We start from the raw sequence: 24,467 nt of genomic DNA, 5'->3' as shown, positions 1-24,467 counted from the left end.
GCAACACAAATATTAATTTACAGGTCTGGAAGTCAGAAGTCTGAAACAGGTCTCACTGGGATCAAGTCAGTGTCATCAAAGTTACATTCCTCTGGAGGCTAGAGGGAAAATTCTGTTCCTTGCCTTTTCCTTGGCTCATGGTGGAAGTCAGTTCTCTCCCTCCATCATGTGGGTTCCAAGGAATGACCAAGACGGCAGGCTTGGTGGCAAGCACCTGTACAGGCTGAACCATCTCACCAGCTCTCTACAGGAATTTAAAATTAATTTATCCTGGAACTTGCTTGGCTTCTGACTGAGTTACACTGAATCTATACACCAACTCAGAAGAATTGAAATTCCACTGAATAATGTCCTCTGATTCAAGAAAATAGTGTGTCTCTAATATTTAGGTCTTTGTTTATTTAAACTTGTCTTAAAGTTTTCACATTTATGAGCTCTTTTGCTCATAAATCTTGTTTGTTTTTTGTAAGTGTTATTGGACTAAAATATGAATTTAAAACATTTTTATTGCACGCACACATGGGTATACATACATGCACACATAGGTAAGCATGCCATGGTGAGCATATGGAGGTCAGAGACAGCTCTGTAGTGTTGGTTCTCTCCTTTCACCTTTATGTGGGATTGAATTCAGGTTTGAGCCACAAGAGCCTTTACCTGCTAAGCCATCTTGCTGGCCCTAAATACCAATCTTTGATTATTCCTTGCTAGTATATTCAAATATAATTGAATTTTATTTATTGGTTTAATAACTTGCAACCTTAGTAATTATATTTATTAGTTCTATTAGCTCTTTTCTAGATTCCATTCGATATTTTACATAGGCAATTGTGCCATTAGCAAATTATAGTTTTACTTTTTCTTTCCCAATTAAAAGTCATCTCCCCTTCCCACTACTTGCCTTGTTATAATACTGGCTAGAACATCCATATAATATTAAATAGAAACACAGAATGGAAATTCTTAGCTTTTTACATAAATATTTGTTATATATATGATATGTGCGTGTGTGTGTGTGTGTGTGTGTGTGTGTGTGTGTGTGTGTGTGTGTGTGGTGTGTGTGTGTGGGGGGGTGTATGTGTTGTGTGCATGCATGTGGTGCCCAGAGGACAACTTTCAAAAGTTGGGTCTCTCCTTCTGCCATGTAGGTCGTCCCAGGGTCAAACTCTGGTTGTTAAGCTTAGCATTTGCTTACCCTCTGAGTCCTCTCACCTTACTCTTGATTTTGAGGAGAAAATGTAAGCCCCCTGAGCCACAAACCAGTGGCCAGACCCCTCCCGCAAGGACCTCTAACTGCCAGGTTCTACCCACAGGATGCTCTAACTGCTCTAATTGCTGAACCCTGCCCCCATCCTACAGAGTAAAAAGCCCAATCTCTGGACATGAAATCCCACCATTTCCACCCTGGAAAGCTTCACCCTGAAAAGTTCCACCCCCTCCCCAAGAAACTCTATATAAGCCTTCTATCTGGTTCAGTTTGCTGCTGATTCTTGCTCGAGCAGAGGAAGCCTGGTTTTTTTCCCTTCCAATAAATCTCTCTCTCTTTTTTTTTTTTTGGTTTTTCAAGACAGGGTTTCTCTGCGTAGCTTTACGCCTTTCCTGGAGCTCACTTGGTAGCCCAGGCTGGCCTCGAACTCACAGAGATCTGCCTGGCTCTGCCTCCCGAGTGCTGGAATTAAAGGCGTGCGCCACCACCGCCCGGCCCCTTCCAATAAATCTCTTGTGTGAGGTTTGTTGTGCAGTGTGACTTTGTGGTATTCCTTGGCTCCTGGCTGCCAGGATGCCTTCCCATCTAGGCTGTAATGCTTACAGAAAACATGCAGAATTTTATCATTATGTATGATTTCAGCGATAGCTTTTTTGTAGATGTTCTTTAATAGGAACAAGAGAAGAAGTCCTCTTTCTAGTTATTTGGGGTTTGGGCTTTTTTTTCTTTTTCAGATTGAAAAAGATTTAAATGAAGAATAAATGTTAGATTTTTGTCAAAAGTCTTTTCTGAGTCGACTTCACAGGGTTTCCTTTTGTAGCTTGTAAATATAGTGAGTCAACTAAGATTTGTTACATGTATTAACTGTCTCATAACTTACATTTTTAAAGGGTACTGAGATAAATTCACATAATATGAAATTGACTATTCAGATTTACTTTCTGTTACTATGGATTTGTCTATTCTTAATATTTCATATAAATGGAACCGTTTAATATGTGGCCTTTTGTATATCTAGCATAATGCTTTCAAGATTCACCCTTTTGGTTTTTGGTTCTTTTGTTTGTTTTGAGACGAGGTCTCTCCGTGTAGTCTTAGCTAGCCTGGAAGTTGCTATGTAAGCCAGGCTGGCCTCAAACTCAGAGAGATCCACCTGCCTTCTGCCTTGGCCATTTGAGTGCTGGGATTAAATGCGTGCACCATCACCAGACAGTGGTGGCGCACACCTTTAACCCCAGCACTTGGGAAGCAGAGGCAGGTAGATCTCTGTGAGTTTGAGCCCAGCCTGGTCTACAGAGCGAGATCCAGGACAGCCAGGGCTGTTACACAGAGAAACCCTGTCTTGAAAAACAAAACAAAACAAAATCTATGTACCATTATGCCCAGCAAGGGTCATCCTTTTTGTAACATGTAACAATACTTCATTTTTTCCCTTTTAAAGTAAACCCACTTTTAGTAATTTGAACATTTTCATACATTGATTACAGTCACACACCCCCATTGTCTTCTTTTGTTCCTCCTTTTTGCTTCTCTTAGGCCCCATCCCTTCCTTTTCCCACATTATCCATTTCTGCTTTTATGTATTTTTAATTAAAAAATTACTTTATGTGTATGAGTGTTCGGCCTGTATATATATATATATATCTGAGTGCCATGTTTGTGCCTGGTACTCATGGAGGCCAGAAGAGGAAACATTGGATCCCCTTAGATCGGAGTTCCAGACAGTTATAAGCTGCCATGTAGGTGCTGGAAATCAAACCTAAGCTTCTGGAAGAGCAGTCAATGCTCTTAACTAAGAGCCATCTCTCCAGCTCTGCATTTTTAATTTTGTAGTTGCATTTTTCAAAATCTCTCTCTCTCTCCCTCTGCTCCCTTTATGTTTCTCTTATGTTTCATTTTTCAAATATTTATTTACTCGTTTTGTGTGTATAAGTGCAAGCTGTGCAAGACGCAGCACATGTGCAGAGGTCAGAGGCCCATTTGTAGAAGTTGCTTTCTCCTTCCACCATGAGAGTTCAGGGCACTGAACTCATAGCGTCCTTACCCACTGAGCCGTCCTGCTGGCCAGTACACAGTAAGTTATCAATGACAACTGTTAAAGCTCATAGAACAGCACTCATATCCTCTGCTTTTGTGGAGTTGGGGCAAACATTCTTTTTCCTATTCTTCTCAGGAAATATATACATTAAAAGCCTAGAACACCACATATAAAACAAACATTAAAAGGCCCTGAAATGTAGAAACCAGAGGTCAGGCTAACTAGATCTAGACCCAAGAAAGGTCAGGATTGTAAGATGTCTGAGTTTTCTTTTTTATCCTTCACGTACCTCAGAACTGGAGATAAAGAAAGTGGCAACCCAGAAACATCCACAAATACTAAATTTTTTTTTAAAATTTTGCTCTTTTTAGTCAAAAAAAAAAAAAAAGAGGGAAAGAGCAGATTAGTACAAGAGACTTAAAACAATATACTCTACTCCAGATGAACAGCACAGAGACCACTGCAACCCTACCCCCCTACCGGAGTACATGTCACATGAAGCTTCCTGGGGACTCAGGACTTTGACTGCACAATGGTAATAAGGCCTTTTGCCATTCTAAGTCTAGCACCAGCAGAGGCCATGAGACAAACATTGATGAGGCAGTTCTGCTCTTCTAATTCAGCATGGGGACAGCAGCAGGGAATCAGGACTTCTACAGCCACTGGCAATAATGAGCTCCTCTCCTACTTCTGCAAGGCCGTGTCAGAGGCTGTATTAAAACAGAGGTCCATATAAAGCCTGGATGCTCAGCTCACTGAAGGAGTGATTATCTAGTATGCTTCATTTGATTCCCACACCACAGCCCCTCCACACACATCCAAATACACATTAAAAAATAATGATGATAAGTATCCAGGGTTTTATAATGCTCCAAATGCCCAGGTTTCAATGGAAATCAGTTGTTTCAAGAACCAGGAAAATCTCAACCTGAATAAAAAAAAATCAGCAGATATCAACACCAAAATGACAGATGTTAGAACCTAACAAAGCTTTTTAAAATTTGAATACACTTTTATTTATTTTGTGTGCATATGTGTATGGGAAGGTTCAGGAACGCTATTACACACAGGCACAGGTCAGAGGACACCTTAGGGAGGAAGTCTCTTCTCCCACCATATGAGTTCTGGGAACGATGTTCAGTTTGTCAGGTGTGGCAGCAGGTGCCTTTACCAGCTGAGCCATCTTGCTGACCTCTTGACAAAAGGAGCCATATTAAAAATACTTCACCAAGCAATTACGAATGCACTTAAAACATATTCTAAAAATAGAAACTGTCAACAAAGAAATATAAGATGTAAAAAAACCAAGTTGAAATTGGAGAACTGAAAATACAATCCTGAAATAAGAAATTCAATGGACAGACTGAACACCATACTAGCTGGGACAGAGAAAAGAAATCAGGGGCTGGAGAGATGGCTCAGAGGTTAAGAGCACTGGCTGTTCTTCCAGAGGTCCTGAGTTCAATTCCCAGTGCCCATATGGTGGCTCACAACCATCTATAATGAGATCTGGTGCCCTCTTTTAGCCTGCAAGGATATATGTAGACAGAACACTGTATATATAATAAATAAATCTTTTAAAAAATCAGTAAAATAGCCGGGCAGTGGTGGCGCACGCCTTTAATCTCAGCACTTGGAAGGCAGAGGCAGGCGGATCTCTGTGAGTTTGAGGCTAGCCTGGTCTACAGAGTGAGTTCCAGGAAAGGCACAAAGCTACACAGAGAAACCCTGTCTTGAAAAAAACAAAACAAAACAAAACAAAACAAATCAGTGAAATAGAAGACAGAGTGTGGTGATATTGTGTCCCCCAATATATTGTGTACCCCAATAAACTTATCTGGAGTCAGAGAACAGAACAGCCCCTAGACATAGAGGCCAGAAAGTGGTGGCACTCACACCTTTAATCCTATCACTTGGGAGGCAGAGATCCATACGGATATCTGTGAGTTCAAGGCCACACTGGAAACTGCCAGGCGTGGTGATACATGCCTTTAATCCCAAGAAGTGATGGCAGGAAGCAGAAGGGTATATAAGGCATGAGGACCAGGAACTAGAGGTCTTGTTAAGCTTTTAGGCTTTTCACAGTAGCTCAGCTGAGATCCATTGGGATGAGGACACAGAGGCTTCGAGTTTGAAGAAACAGGATCAGCTGAGGAATTGGCAAGGTGAGGTTGGATGTGGCTTGTTCTGTTTCTCTGATCTTTCAGCATTCACCCCAATATCTGGCTCCTGTGTTTTTTATTAATAAGACCCTTTAAGATTTGTGTTACAACAGAGTAGTAGAAATCCCCCAATCTAAAAAAAAAAAACAAGAGAGGAAAAAGAAGAGTGAAAACAAAACGAAAAGTCATATCAAGTAGAGACTCAGGATCTCAGAAAATAACAACAGCTCTAGAATCCTTACACCCCCACAAGGAGAATACACAAGGCTGAAAGTACCTGAGATGATTGCTCAAGACTTGCTAAATCTGGGCAAAGACATAAACTTACTGATCTAGAAAACTCAGTGACTCCTCAGAAGAATCACACACAAAGAAACAAAGCACACACCACATACACAAAGTCAAGTTCTTGAAAACTATGTCCAATTAGTCAGATTTTCTACATTGATTCTGTGTGTGTGTGTGTGTGTGTGTGTGTGTGTGTGTGTGTGTGAAGATGTCAGAGAACAACTTTCAGAAGGCATTTCTCTCTTTCCATACAAATGACAGATATTCAGAACCTGACAGTCTCCCCTGAGACTCAAGGCAAACAACCAAGCCAACTTACTAGCCCAAGCACTAGTCTGTTTTGTTCATTATTTGCTTATATAATCCTCATAGTAATTTGCATATGGAGAACCCAAAGCACTCAAAGGCCAAGGGACAGTTACTAAGTGACAGCCAACATTTGAACCCAGCTTTGATGCCAGAGCCTGTTCCTTTTATTTTATTTTATTTATTATTATATGTATGTGTATGAGGTGTGTATGTGAATTTGAGGACATGCACGCTCTGGTGCTTATGTGGAGGTCAGGGGACTTTTCAGAGTTAGCTCTCCTTCCACTGTGGGATCCAGGGATTGAACTTAGGTCATAAGGTATCTTGGTTTTCTTTCCAGGTAAAATGATAAAATACCCCAACAAAAGCAGCTGAAGGGAGAAAGTATTTATTATAGCTCACAATTCCAGATCATAGTCCATCTTGGTAGGGAAGTCAAGACATCAGGAGCTTGAGGCAGTTGGTCATATCTGCTATAAGAACAAAGCAGTAAAAACATGCATACCCCTGCTCAGTTTCCCTTCTTTTATACAGTCCAGGATACTCTGCCCAAGAAATGGTGCTACCCATAGTGGGCAGATCTTCCCACCTCAATCAATATAATCAAGATAACTCACCACAGCATGCCCAGAGGCATACCTCAGGTGATTCTAAGTTCTGTGAAGTTAACAACCCTAACCATTGTGACAAGCAATTTTATCCACTGAGCTGTCTCCACCATGTCTCAGGGATTGAACTCAGATCATCAAGCTTGGTGGCAGGCACCTTTTACCAACTGAACAATCTTGCTGGCCCCTCATGAAAAAAAAATTTTTTTTTGAGACAGGGTTTCTCTGTGTAACAGCCCTAGCTGTCCTGGAACTCGCTCTGTAGACCAGGCTGGCCTTGAACTCACAGAGTTCTGCCTGCCTCTGCCTCCCAAGTACTGGGATTAAAGGCATGAGCCACCACTGTCCAGCCCCTTATGCATTTTTAAAAATAAAATCTAGATTCTGCAGATGAGAAGAATACATGATATCTGCTTTTTGAGTCTAACTTATTTTGCTTAACACAATATTCTCCAGTTCCATCCATTTGACAATTTTATTTTTTAATTGAGGCAAGGAAAGGGGCTGGGGATGAAATAGAACACTTTCCTACCAAGCTCAAGAACATTCAGATCTCAGTGTCTCTCTCACACGTACAAGTCCCTAAACAGTTAAGAATAATGGAGGTGAGATGAGCAGTAGTGTCGCACGCTTTTAATCCCAGTACTCGGGAGGCAAAAGCAAGTGAATCTCTGTGAATTCGAGGCTGCCTGGTCTACAGAGAGTTCCAGGACAGCCAGGGCTACACAAAGGAACTCTGTCTTGAAAAACCAAAAGAAAAAACAAAGAGAATAATGGAGATGGACACAGACTAGTTCATTTTCATCTCATCCTCGTCATACTAAGGCAATCCTTTCCTCCTATCCAAATTCAGTTCATCCTTCCTGATAAAGTTTGATTAGCTCTACATTTGGTTGATTATCTCAAATGATACTCATTTCTCCCTTTACTAAATATTTTGGCTATTTATTTATACCATATAATGAACTACATTCTGCCACATTTTACTTTGCTTGAAAGTTTTAGAAAATATCAACCAAGGGTGGACAGAGATTATTCAGCAGTTTCGAATGTAAACTACTCTTTCAGGGGACCTGAGAGGCTCCCAGAACCTAATGGCTCACAACTGTAATTCCAGCACCTAGGAATCCTTAGACTATGAGAGTACCTGAAAACACACACATATGCATGCATGCACACACACACAATTAAAAAAAAATAAATCCTTAAATAATATCAATGTATAAGGCCATCTCTAGAGAAATAGTATTACAAAGTGTCAAATAAAACTGAATGTTGAACCTTGGACTACAGCTGCTTGGATAGTCAAACCTGTAAAAATATTTTCCAAAGAATTCCTGTATGTGCAGAATCTCTGAAGTTCCCTTCTCAAAGCAGTCTTGAAGCAGGCTTTCTTGGACCGCCAGCCCCCAAATCATAACACGGAGACATTATTATTATTACTATTATTATTTTCCTTTTATTTTATTTTACAATACCATTCAGTTCTACATATCAGCCACGAATTCCCTTGTTCTCCTGCCTCCTGCCCCCCTTCCCTTTCCCCCAGCCCACCCCCCATTCCCACCTCCTCCAAGGCAAAGCCTCCCCCGAGGACTGAGATTGACCTGGTAAACTCAGTCCAGGCAGGTCCAGTCCCCTCCCCCCAGACTGAGCCAAGCATCCCTGCATAAGCCCCAGGTTTCAGACAGCCAACTCATGCAACGAGCACAGGACCCGGTACCACTGCCTAAATGCCTCCCAAATAGATCAAGCCAATCAACTGTCACACCTATTCAGAGGGCCTGATCCAGTTGGGGGCCCTTCAGCCTTTGGTTCATAGTTCATGTGTTTCCATTCGTTTGGCTATTTGTCCCTGTGCTTTACAGAGACTTATTATTAATTATGAATGCTTGACCTCAACTTAGGCTTGTTTTTAGCTAGATTTTAAAAACAATTTAAATTAACCCATTTCTATTCATCTGTGTGCTGCCCTGAGGCTTGTTTACCTCATCTATGTACTGTCCTTCCTGCTTCCTCCATATCTGTCTGGCTGGCCCCTGGCTAGCTGGTTGGCTTCCCTTTTCTCTCTGCCCACCAGTCCCACCTATCCATCCTCTGCCTAGCTATTGGCCATTCAGCTTTTTATCAGACCAATCAGGTGCCTTAGGCAGGCAAGGTGAAACAGCAACATATCTTTACATAGTTAAATAAATTCAGCATAAACAAAAGCAACACACTTTAACATAAGTAAGTACAGCATAAACAAATGCAACACATCTTTACATAGTTGAACAAATATTCTATTCCACAATGCAGTCTCTTTTAAACCACACACACACACACACACACACACACACACACACACACACACACAGTTTGTATAAGGGATTTATTTGAAGGACTTACAGGCTGCAGTCCAACAATGGCTGACTATGAATGGAAAGTACACGAACCCAGCAGTTGCTCAGTCCCACAGGGCTGGGTGTCCCAGCTGGTCTTCTGTATATGCTGGAATTCCTAAGCAGGCTCCGGTGCCAGTGAAGGAAAGGATCAAAGATGTGTGACAAGGGAAGGCGAGCAGGTGGAGAACGAACACACCCCCTTCCTTCCTCCATTGTTCTTACGTAGGGTTCCAGAGAAGGTGTGGCCCAGATTAAAGGTGTGCCTTCCCACCTCAAGATCTGGATTAAAGGTGTGTGTCATCCAGCCTCAAGATCCAGATCTGCAAGTATGCCCTCCATTTCTGGATTATAGTTCATTCCAGATATAGTCAAGTTGACAACCAAAAACAGGCATCACAGGTACCTTGAAATTTCTTTTACCAGATGAATTAATCTGTTACCTTTAAATTTAGCTTCTCAGGCATGTAGACAAATTCCTGGCCAGAATGCAATGCAATGATCATTACCCACTGCAATCTGGAAAACTGAGAGCCTAGACATTAATATCCGTGTTCTATCAACATTCTGGTCTTCTGAGCAATCAGATTTGTCACTAAGTTACACTGACATAATTCTAGGCTTTTCCTAACTTGTTTCTCCAAATTTTTCCTAATTCCTCCCATAAACCAGTTCTCAAGGCTTTTGAACCGTGTGGTAAGGAAGAGCAGCATCAATGACTCCCTCTCTCAGTGCCAGTTTTCTGTTAGCACAGTGTCGCTCTAATAAAATACCCAGGAAAAGACATAAGGGAGGGTGGATTTATTTAGGCTCCTGGTTTCAGACATGATGGTCACTTGCTCTGGGTGGGTATGCAGTGAGACAGAACACAATCTGGAAAGGGATGGTTCCAGAATGCTGCTCACATTATTGTGATTACAGAGAATAAGAGAGAGGATGGTCATGGTGCAGCAACAAGATATATCCTTCAAAGCCACACCCCAACTTCAGTGATCAACTTCTTACATTGTCCATTCAATTAGAACTCATCAATAGATTAACCCACTCAGGAACTTAGTGCCCTCGTGATCCATCACCTATTAACACCATTACCAGCTGGGGCCCAAGATTCAACACATAAACCTTTTGGGAAATACTTCATATTCAAACCATAAAAGCACATTTGATTTGCACAAAGCCCGAGGTTTCAATCATAGCACTACAGGAAACAAGTTATATATTATTCAATTTATACAACACCTGAAATCACAAAAATTATAGGAACAGAGAATAGATTAGTGGTTCCTAGGAATTAGGAGTAAGCAGTGGGGTTGGGGATTTAGCTCAGTGGTAGAGCGCTTGCCTAGCAAGCGCGAGGCCCTGGGTTCGGTCCTCAGCTCTGTTAAAAAAAAAAAAAAAAAAGGAGTAAGCAGTAATAGGACAGGAGGGTCAGAGATACAGTTTTGTGCTGCCCCCAGTATCAGCTCGGGTCTTTTCAGAGACTTCTCCTCAGATGAAGACAGGACTCTTGACTTGCAGCAGAAAAGAATTTTAGGATGATCCAACATGAAAAATAATTATAATTAAGAAGAGATTTTTGTTGCTGTTTGCAGGTGTATGCGAGTGTCAAACTCGGGGACTTGTGTCTGCTACTCAAGCATCTTATTACCAAGCTGCATCTTTTTTTTATTTTATTTTATTTTACAATACCATTCAGTTCTACATATCAGCCACGGGTTCCCCTTTTCTCCCCTCCGACCCTCCCCTTACCCCCAGCCTACCCCCCATTCCCACCTCTTCCAGGCAAATCCTCCCCCGAGGACTGCGATCAACCTGATAGACTCAGTCCAGGCAGGTCCAAGTTACATCTTAAGGCTCAAGAAGAAAGCTTTAACATCGTTTTAAGCTTGGAGCACTCAGGAAAAGGACACGACACACCTAATGTGGGTGTGAGCTTCTCATGAGAAAGTTGCATTTAAGTGTCTTAGCAATAACTAAACATAAGATTTTGCTGGCTCTCAAGTTACATCTCAAATGATTACTAAGGGACTTAAATTGCAGGGTAGTTCTGGATGTGCCTTAGATAGGGTTGCTATCTGAATGGGGAAACCATGGGTCACTAGGGTTGCACAAGGGTTAAGACATGCCTTTTACTGTCCATAGAGGTTCTTGTGGGATTCCTAGAAAACTCATGTTGACAGGTGGGAAAGGAGAAGAACCCATGCTCAAAGGTCATGTATGTCTCAGCCTTAAGCATGACTTATCACTATTTTAACATTCTTATTTGAAACATTTATATAAAAAGAATACTATCTCTATGTAGGCAACCTTTAGAGAAAATGGTAAGTGTGCTAGAATTCTATCCTCTCAGCTGGTTGAGAGGCTTCAACCAGATTCCTGGGTGAGGGTCTCCTTTCTCTTCCCATGTTCCCTTTATTTTATCTGTCTTTGTCTTGTCTCGTATGAATTGTGGGAGAAAGAGATATGAGAAAAACATGACTGTGGCTATAAGAGATAGGTTCTTCTGGTAATAGAAATTACTTGTATTTTAACTGTATCAATATCAATATCCTGGCTGATATCCTCCTATAATTTTAAGGTATGCTACTACTGGGGAAATGAAGAAAAAGAAATCTCATAATATTAGTCCTTTTAAAAGTTTCTTTTGTTATTGCATAAATGTGTATATGTGTGTGCATGTGTGAGTGGGTGCACATATGTACACAAGCCAGAGGACAATCTCAGGTATCATTCTCAGGAATGCCACTCACCTTATTTGAGTCAGTGTCTCCCTTTGGCCTGGAGTTCAACAATTCGGGGAGACTGACTGGCCAGACATCCCTAGAGACCAGCCTGTCTCATCTGTTCCCGACTTAGGGACTGCACACTCAGCACCTTTACATTCTCACGTGGGCTGTAGGGACCTCATGCTTGCAAAACAAGCACGTTACCAACTGAGCCGTCTCCGCAGCCCCTGCATTACTCCTAAAAACTGTAAGTGAATTTACATCTCAAAACAACAGTATAATGCTTACAAAGATGAATACTGTATAACATTCCTAGTCTTAGTCATCTGATGAACTCACAATCCACTGGGGGAGAACAACTTAAATGAAAACTACAATTCACTAGTGACAATAACTACTAATTATTACGATGTCTCTTCTTAAGAACTGTTGGCCAGGCGATGGTGGTGCACGCCTTTAATCCCAGCACTCGGGAGGCAGAGCCAGGCGGATCTCTGTGCGTTCGAGGCCAGCCTGGGCTACAGAGTGAGATCCAGGAAAGGCACCAAAACTATACAAGAAACCCTGTCTCAAAACAACAAAAACCAAACAAAACTGTGAAGTAGCAGGCAGTGGTGGCCATCTTGGACTACAGTGCGAGCTCCAAGACAGCCTGTCTCAAACTAAAAACTGTCAAGCAGATACTATTATCATTTTATAGATGAACAAATTCAAGTGTAGTATAGATCACAGCTCGTAAGTGATATGAAACTTACATGGGACATATAAAGGAAACAATGATTGGAGTAATCAAATGTATCCAAGGAGTCTGGCATTGACACAATTTCAGAGAACTGAATTTTGATGTATATTGAGGCATTACTCTGACATTCTAAGTAGAAGACCAATATATGTAAAAGTTGTAATAATAATTTCATTCTGAACACCAACCCATCGCATTGAGCCACACTATATTCATATGATACAAATGAACACATATGAAGTCAGAGGGTGACCTGAGAGGCAGTCTTCTCCTTCCTCCACGTGGACCAAACAAACTCAGGTTGTCAAGCTTGGTGGGGGCCTCTATCCACTGAGCTGTCTCAGAGGCCACAATCTTGTTTTTTGAGACTGAGTCTTTCAATGAGACCTACGGCTCTTAGAGATTAGGCTAGGCTGGCCGGCCAGTGAACTCCAAGGATTTTCCACCCTCCCAGGACTGGGATTATAAGCCTGCATCACCACACCTGCCTTTTTATGTCTATGCTGGAGACTGGACTCAGGTCCTGGCAAGCATTTACCAACTGAGCTATTTCTCAATCCCTCGTTTGTGGTTTCTTCTTGTTTTTGTTTGTTTGTTTTGAGACAGGATCAATTACTTCAAACTGGCCTTCAACTCAGTATGTAGTCAAAGGCAACCTTGAACTTCTGATTCTCTTGCCTCTATGTCCTTAGTACAGGATTACAGATATGTTCCGCCATGAGTGTTTACTCAGTGCTGGACACATGAACTCAGTATCAGACTCAGGCTGTCTGGCTCGGCAGCAGGCACCTTCACGTGCTGCTGGGCCACTCCCCAGCCCACATTTCACTGTTTTAATTTTATCTCTGGATTTACTTCTGCCTCACACATGTTTGATTCTATGCTGTTTATATAGTTATGTTGCTTATAGTTAAATTGTTTATGGTAAAAGTTAAAAAGTTAAAAGTTAAAAAGTTAAATTGCTTATGGTGAAAGTTTAAACGACTTTAGAGTTAGCTGGGGAAATAAAACTACCATTTATAACATCATTTCTTGGGGAAAAATAACTTCTAAACTAAATATGGCATGTAAAGCAATTGTTCTAAAAATGCAGATCCTCTATTCAAATGTATTCTAAATGTCTGTTCAGAAGGAAAGAAAGAGACGAGTCCTTTAAAAATATTAGACTTGGAAGGAGCTGTGGGCCTTACAGAAAAGTTAATGAATAATCTTTTGTGTCTAATGCCAATTAGTTTTTTTTATAACAGTGCCAGCCTTCAAAGAACAGGAAGTAGCTGAGAAGAATTCATGACAAAATTTCTATCCAGGCGGTAAAAAGCAGCAAAGGGTAATCCTAGGAAAAGAATGATTAGGTAAGCAAAATCATTTCCTTTCCTATTGAGTTCAAATGGGAAAAAAGCAGGATGCTGAAAGATGCTGAGAGGCAAGCCAAACCTGAGCTGGGATAGCAAGACAGAGACAGCCTCTTGAGAAGTCTACAGAAGAGTCACCAAGCAAGATGTTTGCCTAGCCCTGGGTGTGTTCTCCAGCACTGAAAACAAGCAAACGAGCAAACAGAACTTACTTTTTAATCTTACCTCTTTTTTTTTGGGGGGGGGGTGAGGAGTTTCAAGACAGGGTTTCTCTGTGTAACAGCCCTGGCTGTCCTGGAACTCACTTTGTAGACCAGGCTGGCCTTGAACTCACAGAGATCCTGCCTCCCTTTTTATTACTGTAAAGGGGTGGGGGGGGGAGCTGGCATAGTGGCCAACACTTAATCCCAGCATCTGGAGACAAAGGTAGAAAGATCTCTGAGTTCCAGGTCAACATGGTCTACATAGGGAGTAACAGGCCACCCAGAGTTACAAAGTTGAGACCCTGTTTTAAAAAACAGCTTCCAGGAACCTATTCCTCATATGGTGTTTCCTTGCCTAGCCTTAATACAAGGGGAGGAGCTTAGTCCTACCTCAACTTGATATGCCATGCTTTGTTGATACTCATGGGAGGCCTGATCCTTTCTGAACAGAAATAGAGGAGTGGATTGTGGGGGCGGGGATGGGAGGAGAGGAGGGCGCGAAACTTCGGTCGGGATGTTTAATAAAAAAAGCCCAAAAAACAAACAAAAGAAAACCCCCTAAAACCACTTCTCATTAAACCAAAATAAAACCAAAGCTAAATTACAACAGCAGAAGTCTTATGATGAAGTATACAGGTATGTTGAAAGGTTTTATTTAACGTAATTTTATGTTTTATTCTAAAGCCCCAGATTACATCCTGACTGTGGAAATGGTTTTTCCAAGAAATGCTTGTAGCTAGAGTTTTCCTGCTTACCTACAGTTAGGATAATTTTGTCACCCGCATCCACAGCTGCTCAGACCCAACAAGTAACACAGAGACTTATATTACTTACAAACTGTATGGCCGTGGCAGGCTTCTTGCTAACTGTTCTTATAGCTTAAATTAATCCATTTCCATAAATCTATACCTTGCCACGTGGCTGGTGGCTTACCAGTGTCTTCACATGCTGCTGGTCATGGCGGCGGCTCGCAGTGTCTCTCTGCCTCAGCCTTCTGCTTCCAGAATTCTCTCTCCTTGTCCACCTACTTCCTGCCTGGCACTGCCAATCAGTGTTTTATTTATTGACCAATCAGAGCAATTTGACATACAGACCACCCAACAGCAAATGCTGTTTAAAATTTCCCTTTACAAACCAGCCTGTAACCAAGTTAATAATGTGTTTTGAGGTCATTTATAACTATGCACTCGTTCTGCTTATACAGAGTATATTCAACTGTTCAGAAGTGACCACTAGAGAAAACATTGTAATCAGCCTTACTATTCTCTGTCCTTACAATATTTGCTCTCCTGCTCAATACACAAGAGGACGGTCTTTGTTGAGGGCTGTTTAGACTAGACTCTTTTAGATCAGAACAGCAGAGGGCAAAACTCTTCTGGATAAACAACACCAAGAGTTTATCTTTCTTCCTTAATGTGGCATTAACACACTGACTGTCCCAAAACATTATTTGTATTTATAGTTCAAGACCCTTTCCTAAGTGTAAAAGTAATTTATTCACATTATGGAAGTAGAATCACTCTACAGCCCAGGCTTCTCTGGAACCAGTGATTTTCCTGCCTTTCCTAAATGCTGAGATTCAAACGGGAAAAAAGCAGGTGTGTGGGAAGAATTCCTACCTGACATCACCATGTGATGCCACTTGGACTCATTATACCTCATATGTATTCTTTATCAAACAGATGACCTCCTCTGCCCCACCTGGCAAGATCTCCCTCCATACCTGCCCCTCCTCCAATCTTCTCCACCTTGATAAACAGCATCACCATTCACCAAAGTGATCAACTGAGAAATCCAGGAGAAGCCTAGGACTTCTCTCTCTAGTCTTTCAACTATATCAAGTTGATCCTGCCTTCGAAGATAGATTATTCCTTTTACCTTTTTTCCACTGCCACTGGCATCCTTGATCTTCTACTACTTAAGACTGCTGCAAGAGCCTCCGAATTGGTTCTCTACATACCCCCTCTCTCCACTATTCATTAATAATTTAAATGCTTTGTTCTTTATTTTTGAGATTATCTTATCCTTTCTTATTGTATAGTTTTTTGTTTTTGTTTTTGTTTTTTTTGTGTGTGAGTGTGTGTGTGTGTGTGGTGTTTTGTTTGGTTTTTTGGTTCTTTCAAGACAGTGTTTCTCTGTGTAGTTTTGGTGCCTGTCCTGAATCTCACTCTGTAGAACAGGCTGGCCTCGAACTCACAGAGATCTGCCTGGCTCTGCCTCCCGAGTGCTGGGATTAAAGGTGTACGCCACCACTGCCCAGCACTGTATAATTTACATTGATCCATTTTTTTTACTATGTAGTTAAATTAATCTTCAACATAAATTAAATTAGATCATGTCAGCAACATGAGAGAAAATATTAGCAATTACTGTGCCTGATAAGTTACTATCCAGATATATAAGGAACTTCTACAAATCAATAATAAAGATGGCACAATTAAAACATAAAAGAATTTTATTTTTTTATTACTTATTTATTTATTTTTTTGTTTTTTGAGACAGGGTTTCCCTGTGTAGCTTTGTACTTTTCCTAGAACTCACTTAGTAGCCCAGGCTGGCCTCAAACTCAGAGATCCACCTGGCTCTGCCTCCCAAGTGCTGGGATTAAAGGCGTGTACCAAAGAATTTAAATAGCCAATTTCCCAAAGCTACACAAATAATCAACAAGCATAAGAGATGTTTAACATCTCTTTAGTAAAGGGTCTTGAATTATAAATACGAACAATGTTTTGAGACAATCAGTGCGGTAATGCCACATTAAGGAAGATAAACTCTTGGTGCACTTCATCACCGTCATCAAAGAAGTACAAATGAATATGGGCATGATCATACATACATGTAATCTCAACACCTGGGAGATGCAGGCAAGAGGATTAAGAGTTCAGGGCTAGCCTCAACTACATAGTGTGTGACAGGATAGTCTGGGTTACATGAGACCCTGTCTGAAAAAATAAAATATAAAAAGAAAAGTACAAACAAAAAGTTCAATGAGATACCACCTCATTTTCAACAGAATAGCCATTATCCAAAGACTAGAGATTGGCCAGGGGTGGTGGCTCCTCTCTATAATCCCAGAATTCACAAGGTAAAGGCAAGAGGATCCCTGCAAGGTCAAGGGCAGCCTGATTCACACAGTGATTTCCAGGCTAACCAGGGAGACAGAGGAAGACCCTGTCTCAAAAACAGAGCAAAACCCTACAACAAACTCAAGAACTGAAAACGGCAAGTGCAGGTGTGGGGATGTAATGAGCCCTTTTCACTACTAGAAGGAATTTAAAAAGAATTGCTGGGCTGACAAGATGGCTCACTGGGTAAGAGCACTGTACTAAGCCTGACAACCTGAATTAGACCCCTGGGACGTAACACAGTGGAAAGAGAGAACCCACATATTGCTTCCTGATCTCCACATGAGCCATGGCACATGTGTGTTCACACACAGACACAGAGATAAATAAAATAAACATAAAAATTAAATGAATTCCTTATGGTTTTCTTTATTAAAATATAACTAAAATAAAAGAACTACATGGAAATCTCTACCCTTGAACCACATAGCATGCTTTACTGTGGGAAGCACTACTTATATTAAACATTATTTATGCATATTGCTAATTAATTAAGTGTTAGTATTAATAATCAAAATTCTATATGTAAAGTATAAAATTAGAAAAATATAGGAAAAATCTATAATATTAAATATAACTTGGAAAATATTGATAGGAATTCATTACTTTGAAGTCATATTTCCTGAGCCTGGTATGGTGGTGCACACCTTTAACCCTAGTACTAAGGAGGCAGAGATCTTTGTGAGTTCAAAGTCAGCCTGGTCTACAAAGTCTCTTTCTTTTTCTTTTCTTTTTTTAAACAGAGAGAAACCCTCTTGAAAAAACAAACAAACAAAAAACAAAGAAAGAAAGAAAACATATTTCCTACCTCAATGAGAAAGCTTAAAAACAACTGCACCATGGGCCTGATCAGCAGTTCAGAGCACTTGCTGTTTTTGCATGGAACCTGGGTTCTGTTTCCAGCACCCACAAGGCGAATCATAACTGTCTGTGATTCCCTTTCCAGGGGATTTGAAGCCCTCTTCTGACCTCCTCAAGCATTGGGCACATACATAGTGCACATATAAACATGTAGGAAAAACACACACACACATAAAACAAAAATAAATATATCTTTTAAATGGCAACATTATGGCAACGAGCACATGCTATATAAGTAGTAGATCTTGGTTTCTTATATTTTTGGTTGTGATTCTAGCCTTTAGCAGCTGAGCCATCTCTCCAGCCCAGATCTTGGTTTCTAAAACCCATATCTCATTAAAAGTAATTCCTTGGCGAATTCCAGGTCTATATACAAAAGTACCATATTTTCAGAGTTATTTTATATTGCCTAAAATCAAAAAGTTCTCACATACAGAAATATGTAAGAGAGCTGAGCAGTGGTGGAGCACACCTTTAATCCCAGCACCTGGAAGGGAGAGGCAGGCGGATCTCTGAGTTTGAAGTCAGCCTGGTCTATAGAGTGAGTTCTAGGACAGCCAGGGCTACTCAGAGAAATCCTGTCTTGAAAACAAACAACAACAAAAAATAAATGAGAAAAAAAATGAAAGGATGAAGGATCTAAGCTACATAAGATAAAATAAGCATACTTCACTGTATCTCTCATAGGGAAAACACTTTAAAATCTGGCGAATACATGGAGGATATGAGAACTCTGAAAAGTCATTAATATCAAGCAGACAGAAAGAGGAGACCAAAATTCAAAATACACTGAAATAGCAGTCAATTATTATCCCTTTTTTCCTCTCTAGTATCTTCAGCCTGAATTGCACACATAAAAACAACAAAAGCTAGCAGTGAGGACTGGGCAAGCTCCTGGAAACCTCTCGAGCTGCAGGAAAGTAACAGGATGCTCAGAGAGATTGTAAAGATGCCCCACTCCACTTCTGGTTCTTTTGTTTCCCCTATTCTGTCCCATCCCAACTTGCAGGCAATCTTTAGTAATGAAAGTTTTTTTTTTTTTTTTTTTTTTTTTAAAGAAGCAGCAACATCTACAGCAATAGGAGTCCCCAGAAATCAAAATCTGAAAGACCTTCCTCTGTTGAGTAATGCGCTTCCCAGTCTTTTTGTTTTCCTATTATGTGGACTCAGATACAAAGATACGCAGCAGGAAGGAATAATTAGTACTCTAGACTAGAAAAGGAAACCCCAGAGAACAAGAAAGAACTAGGGAAACCACAGATAGGACTACTCAGGAAAACAACCCCAGAAACCTGTTCATGAACTGTGTTCAGCTTAAGCTAAACACATGGAACAAGTCCCTGACCCAGCATATTAAAGAACTAACTGCTGGTGGCACAGAAAGAGAACTGACATTAGTCTACGCCTGTGGAAGCTGAGCCGAAACCTGAGTTTCAAGTCAACCCGGTAAGCCTACCTACCACCTGGGACAACAAAAACTATCAATAAGATCCATAAGATTTATGAAAAACAAGCTGACTATGAAAACCAAAGCAACCCTAACTTCTGTTGGGCTGGTGACTGCTCAGCAGGTAAAGGTGTCTGTTGCCAAGTCTAACGACCTGAGTTGGATCCCTAGGACCCACATGGTAGTAGGAAAAAAACAGCTTCTACAGCTGTGGAACAATCTTTGTACACTGTAAATATGTATTGCTCTCATTGTTAATAAAAAGCTAACTGGCCAATGGCTAGGCAGGATTTTTGGGGCAGAGAGAATGCTGGGAAGAAGGAGGGGAGTCAGAGGAGTCACCAGCCAGAAAGGAAGGAAGAAGGACATGAGTGTTAGGATTAAAGGTGTGCATCACCATGCCCGGCTTAAACCCCCACTTTAAATACAATGACATAAATTAAGCTAAAAGAATGGAAACACATGCACACATACACACGCACACACACACACACAATATGCAAACATTAATAAAAATAAAGCCATCATGGGCACAGTAATGGGAACAAAGTAGAATTTAGTTTAAGCACCCATACAAACACACAAAGAATATTATACATTGGTAAAAGGTCCACTTACCAAGAAAAAAAAATCCTAAGTGTGTATTCACCTAACAACAGTGCTTCAAGTTATGTAAAGAAAACAAAAAGAACTAGAAATACTTTCAATTACAATTGGAGAACTAAACACCCCTCTATCACTAAAGATACAATAGAGACTATTCAATGATATACACAACAGAACAATGCCATCAACCAGCAGGATTTACAGAACACCACTAAACAATACATATACTATTTTGTGAAACAGTCACAAAAACAGTATATGTCCTGGGTTGAATTGCTCATTTTCAGGTCATAACTGGATTATAATAGAAATTAATAACAGAAAATATAGGAAAACCTCTAAACTCCTAGAGATTAAGCAACACATTTCTAAATAATCAAAAGATTTTAAAAGTGTCAAGGAAAGTTAGAAAATGTTTCAATTTAGTGAAAAATAACATGAAAGTGAGTAAGATGCTGCTAATGCAGTGTTTAGAGAAATATAATGCCGGTATATTTTTAAAGAACCTCAAGTTTAATGATCTAAGCTTCTCCTAGGTAACTTGAAAAAGGAACACAAAGTGAATACAAATCAAGCAAAAATGAAGGAAATAAAAAATTAATGATTTGGAGATGATCTGGCGGCAGCATCGGCTGCCAGGGTTGATTCAGCAGACCTGCTGGCTGGCAGGTTCCCTCTTCCTCCCTACGGCAGCTGATGAGGAGCTGCGCTGGCTCCCTGCTAAAACCGCCAAACAGGCTCTCAAGGTCCATTCGTATGTGGACATAGAGTAGTCAAGCCTCCAAGACTCTTGACATGTGCACCAAAATAAAATATATTTGAAATTCTATATGAAAACATGTTGCTTTGAAATTCAGTAAACTACTTTTAAAAATCGAATACAGAAACAACAGCGCAAACAATCAAGCCAAAGCTGGTTCTCTGGAAGATCAACAAGAGAAGAGCATCTACCAAGTCTAAGAGATAAAAGGGAAGAACATAAAGTGCCCATTTCAGGAAGAGAAGAGGGACTATCACTACATACCATGCAGACATTAAAAAGAATAATAAAGAATTATTAGGGATAACGCCATATACAAGTTCAACAACTCTGAGGAAATGAGCAATTCCTCCAAAACTCAAACAAACAGACAACAACAAACTAACTACAAAGTAAACAGACAAACTGGATGTCAGAAGTGAATACTTTCAAACTCATTTTATGAGACCACATAACTAACAGGGCACTAAAGTGGAGAGGGATGATAGGGAGGAAAAACAAACTAGAGTTTGTTTAACCGTACCCAAACATAAAAATCTCAACAAAATATTAGCATATTCAATTCAGAAATAAATACAAAGAACAATATATCATTTTATTATGTTACAGAACATGAACTCTCTCCTATAGATAGAAAACCTATGCCAATATCTGAAAATCAATTTATATTTTAACAGTCTACAGAAGAAAAAAATGTGATCATACTAATTGACACAGAAATTACATTTGGCAAGATATAACAGTCATTCATGATTTTTTTTTTGTTTTAATCCTTGGAATCATCATCTCACTTTGTATCCCAGCTATTGTAACTCACAATTCTCCTGCCTTAGCCTCCCAGGGGCTGAGATTACAGGTATGTGCTATAACACAGCTCTATTTATGATTTAAAAGAATTTAGCAGACTAAGAATAGCAGAAAATTTCCTCAACCCTATAAAGGGAGTTCATATTAAATAAAGACCTGATATCTTCTACCTAAGATCTGGAACAAGGAGGGAATGTACATTCTTTTAAAGGTTTGTTTGTGTAGTTCATGTATATGAGTGCTCTGTTTGCATGTTCACCTGAACACTGGAAGAGAGCACTGGATTCCACTATAAATGATTGTGAGTCACCATGTGGTTGCTGGAAAGTTAACTCAGGACCTCTAGAAAAGCAGAGCAGCCAGTGTCTTAACTGCTGAGCCCTCAGGAATGTACACTCTTACTACTCCTGTTCAGCATCAGACTAGAAGTTTTAGCTGGTACTTCTGACAGAGAAGAAAACTGTTATAGGAATCATGCTATTTATTATTACTACATATATGAATAATACATTACTACTAATAGGACTTTGTACATGCTAAGCACACACTGTAATACTAAGTTACACTCCCAGCCCCACAATGATTATAAAACTACAGTTATCAAGACACTGTGGCTGGGCATGGTGGTACACACCTTTAATCCCAGAACTCCAGAGGCAGAAATAGGCAAGATCTCTGTGAATTCCATAACAGCCTGGTCTATACAGAAAGTTCCATGCAAGCCAGGGCTACACAGTGAAACACTGTCTCAATTTAATTTAATTTAATTTAAATAAAATAGACATGGTATAATAGTGAAGGGATAAACAGCAAAATAGAATATAGTCTAGACATCTTTGACACAGGTCTGTCCAACTGAATTTTCACATATAGAAATAGTTCAATATATGCCACTAGTCATGTAATAAGTCAGTTATAAGCAAAAATAAACAAACCTCATCCTAAATTCATGTTTTATGCTAAAACTCACTCAAAGCGAATTATGCCTGGTGTGGCAGCCCACAACGCAACCTCAGCAGCTGAGAGGCTCCAGTGGAGAGACTGCCTGAAGGTTAAAGCCAGCCTGGTGCATGCAGTGAGTTCCAGGGGAGCCAGGGCTACATGATGGGATCCAACAAAGCAAAAAACAACAAACAAACAAAACAAAAAGGACCAAGATCTACAGGTAAAATACAAACCTTCAGGATATCACACAGTAGAAAAAAAATCTTCGTGATTTGGGATTAGGTAGAGTTTGAAGCCATGTTACCAAAAAACGTGATCCATAGAAGAAACTGATAGATAACCTTTGTCTTCAAAACATTTCAATTTTTTAGTGTGTGTGTGTGTGTGTGTGTGTGTGTGTGTGTGTGTGTGTGTGTGTGTGTGTTTTCAAGACAGGGTTCCTCTGTGTAGCCCTGGCTGCCCTGGAACTCACTTTGTAGACCAGGCTGGCCTCAATCTCACTGAGATCGGCCTGCCTCTGCTTCCTAAGTGCTGAGGAAATTTTCTGCTATTCTTAGTCTGCCACCACCGCCCTGCAATAAGAAGGAAAAAAAAAAACTACAGAAACATGCAACAAATTATAAGAATATAAAAAACATTGTATGTTGAATAAAAGCAGCTATCTAGAAAGGTTACATACTCTATAACCCCACTTACATAATACTGAATGTTCTTTTTGGTTTTGTTGTTTTGAGATAGGGCCTCTCTATGTAGCCCAGACTAACCTTGAATTCATAATCCACCTACCTCAGCCCCCTGAATGCCAGAGTACAGTATGAACCACCATATCACCATAAACATTCTTAAAGACAAGACTACAGTGATAGAGAACAGATCACTGGCTGTCAAGTGTTACAAAGATGACCATAAAGGGATAAAATGAAAAAATTCAGGGTAATGGAAGTGTTTTGTATCCTGATAATAGTAGTGGTTACAAGAATTTATACTTCTGTTAAAATGCATAGAAGTATACATGAAAAAAGGTAAAGTTTGTTGGATGATATTAAATATCTTCAAGTTAAGGAGAATACAAGTTACAGAAGCAGAAGAATGAGCAAAGGTAGGAGAAAACTAGCGTAAGTATCCCGGGATCCTTATGAAGGCAATGACTCAAGGTCGAGAGTGCTCGCTCAGCTAAGCCAACAACTCTCGACAGTGAAGGCAAGGACTGAGAAATGGCATTGAGCAATGTAGGTCACTGGTGGCTCTAATGGAAGAGGGCACACATATTAACAGAATTTAATTTGAAAGGTATTTAAGAGAACATGGGAGGAGATAAAATTGGAGCCAAGCTATAGGCAACTGTTAAGTTTTACTGGAAAGGATAGAGAAGAAGTATGACAGCAGAGTTGAGAACTCTTTGTTGTTTGTTTGATGCAAGAAGAAAGATCCCAGGCTCTCACCTGAAATACATCCAAATCCATGAGATGATGTTTTTTAGGGCAAGAAATAAAGTTGTGCTTATATGTTGATAGAATTATCTAGTAAAAATGAAAAAGTAATGATGTAGCCCAAATGATCTGCATATAACTATTCTTCTGAACATATACTATAACTATTTGTTTAATATATGTCTGGAAGAGGGTAACCATAAAGTCTAGAAATAGCAAAAGTACATGTTATCAAGGATTTCTTTGATCCTCAATAGATAACATAAATGGGATAATATACATAGCTGGGTGTGGTGGCACAAGCCTTTAATCCTAGCACTCAGGAGGCAGAGGCAGGCGGATCTCTTGTGAGTTCAAGGCTAGCCTGGTCTACATAGTGAGTTCCAGGACAGCCAGAGCTACATAGTGAGACCCTGCCTCAAAATAAATAAGTAAATAAAAAAATGAATGAATGAATAAATGAATAAATA

The 24,467-nt window shown here is 40.1% G+C and overlaps 1 protein-coding gene across 1 annotated transcript in view; it reads right to left on the bottom strand.

The window, feature by feature from the left end:
- Positions 1–24,467, bottom strand: part of Zswim5 (zinc finger SWIM-type containing 5) — a 113,677-nt gene that overhangs the window by 53,013 nt on the left and 36,197 nt on the right.

The sequence above is a fragment of the Peromyscus leucopus genome, chromosome 2, assembly GCF_004664715.2.
Source record: "Peromyscus leucopus breed LL Stock chromosome 2, UCI_PerLeu_2.1, whole genome shotgun sequence".
Classification (NCBI taxonomy): Eukaryota; Metazoa; Chordata; class Mammalia; order Rodentia; family Cricetidae; genus Peromyscus; species Peromyscus leucopus.
The sequence above is the reverse complement of the archived record's forward strand: the minus strand, read 5'-3'. Positions and strand labels throughout refer to the sequence as shown.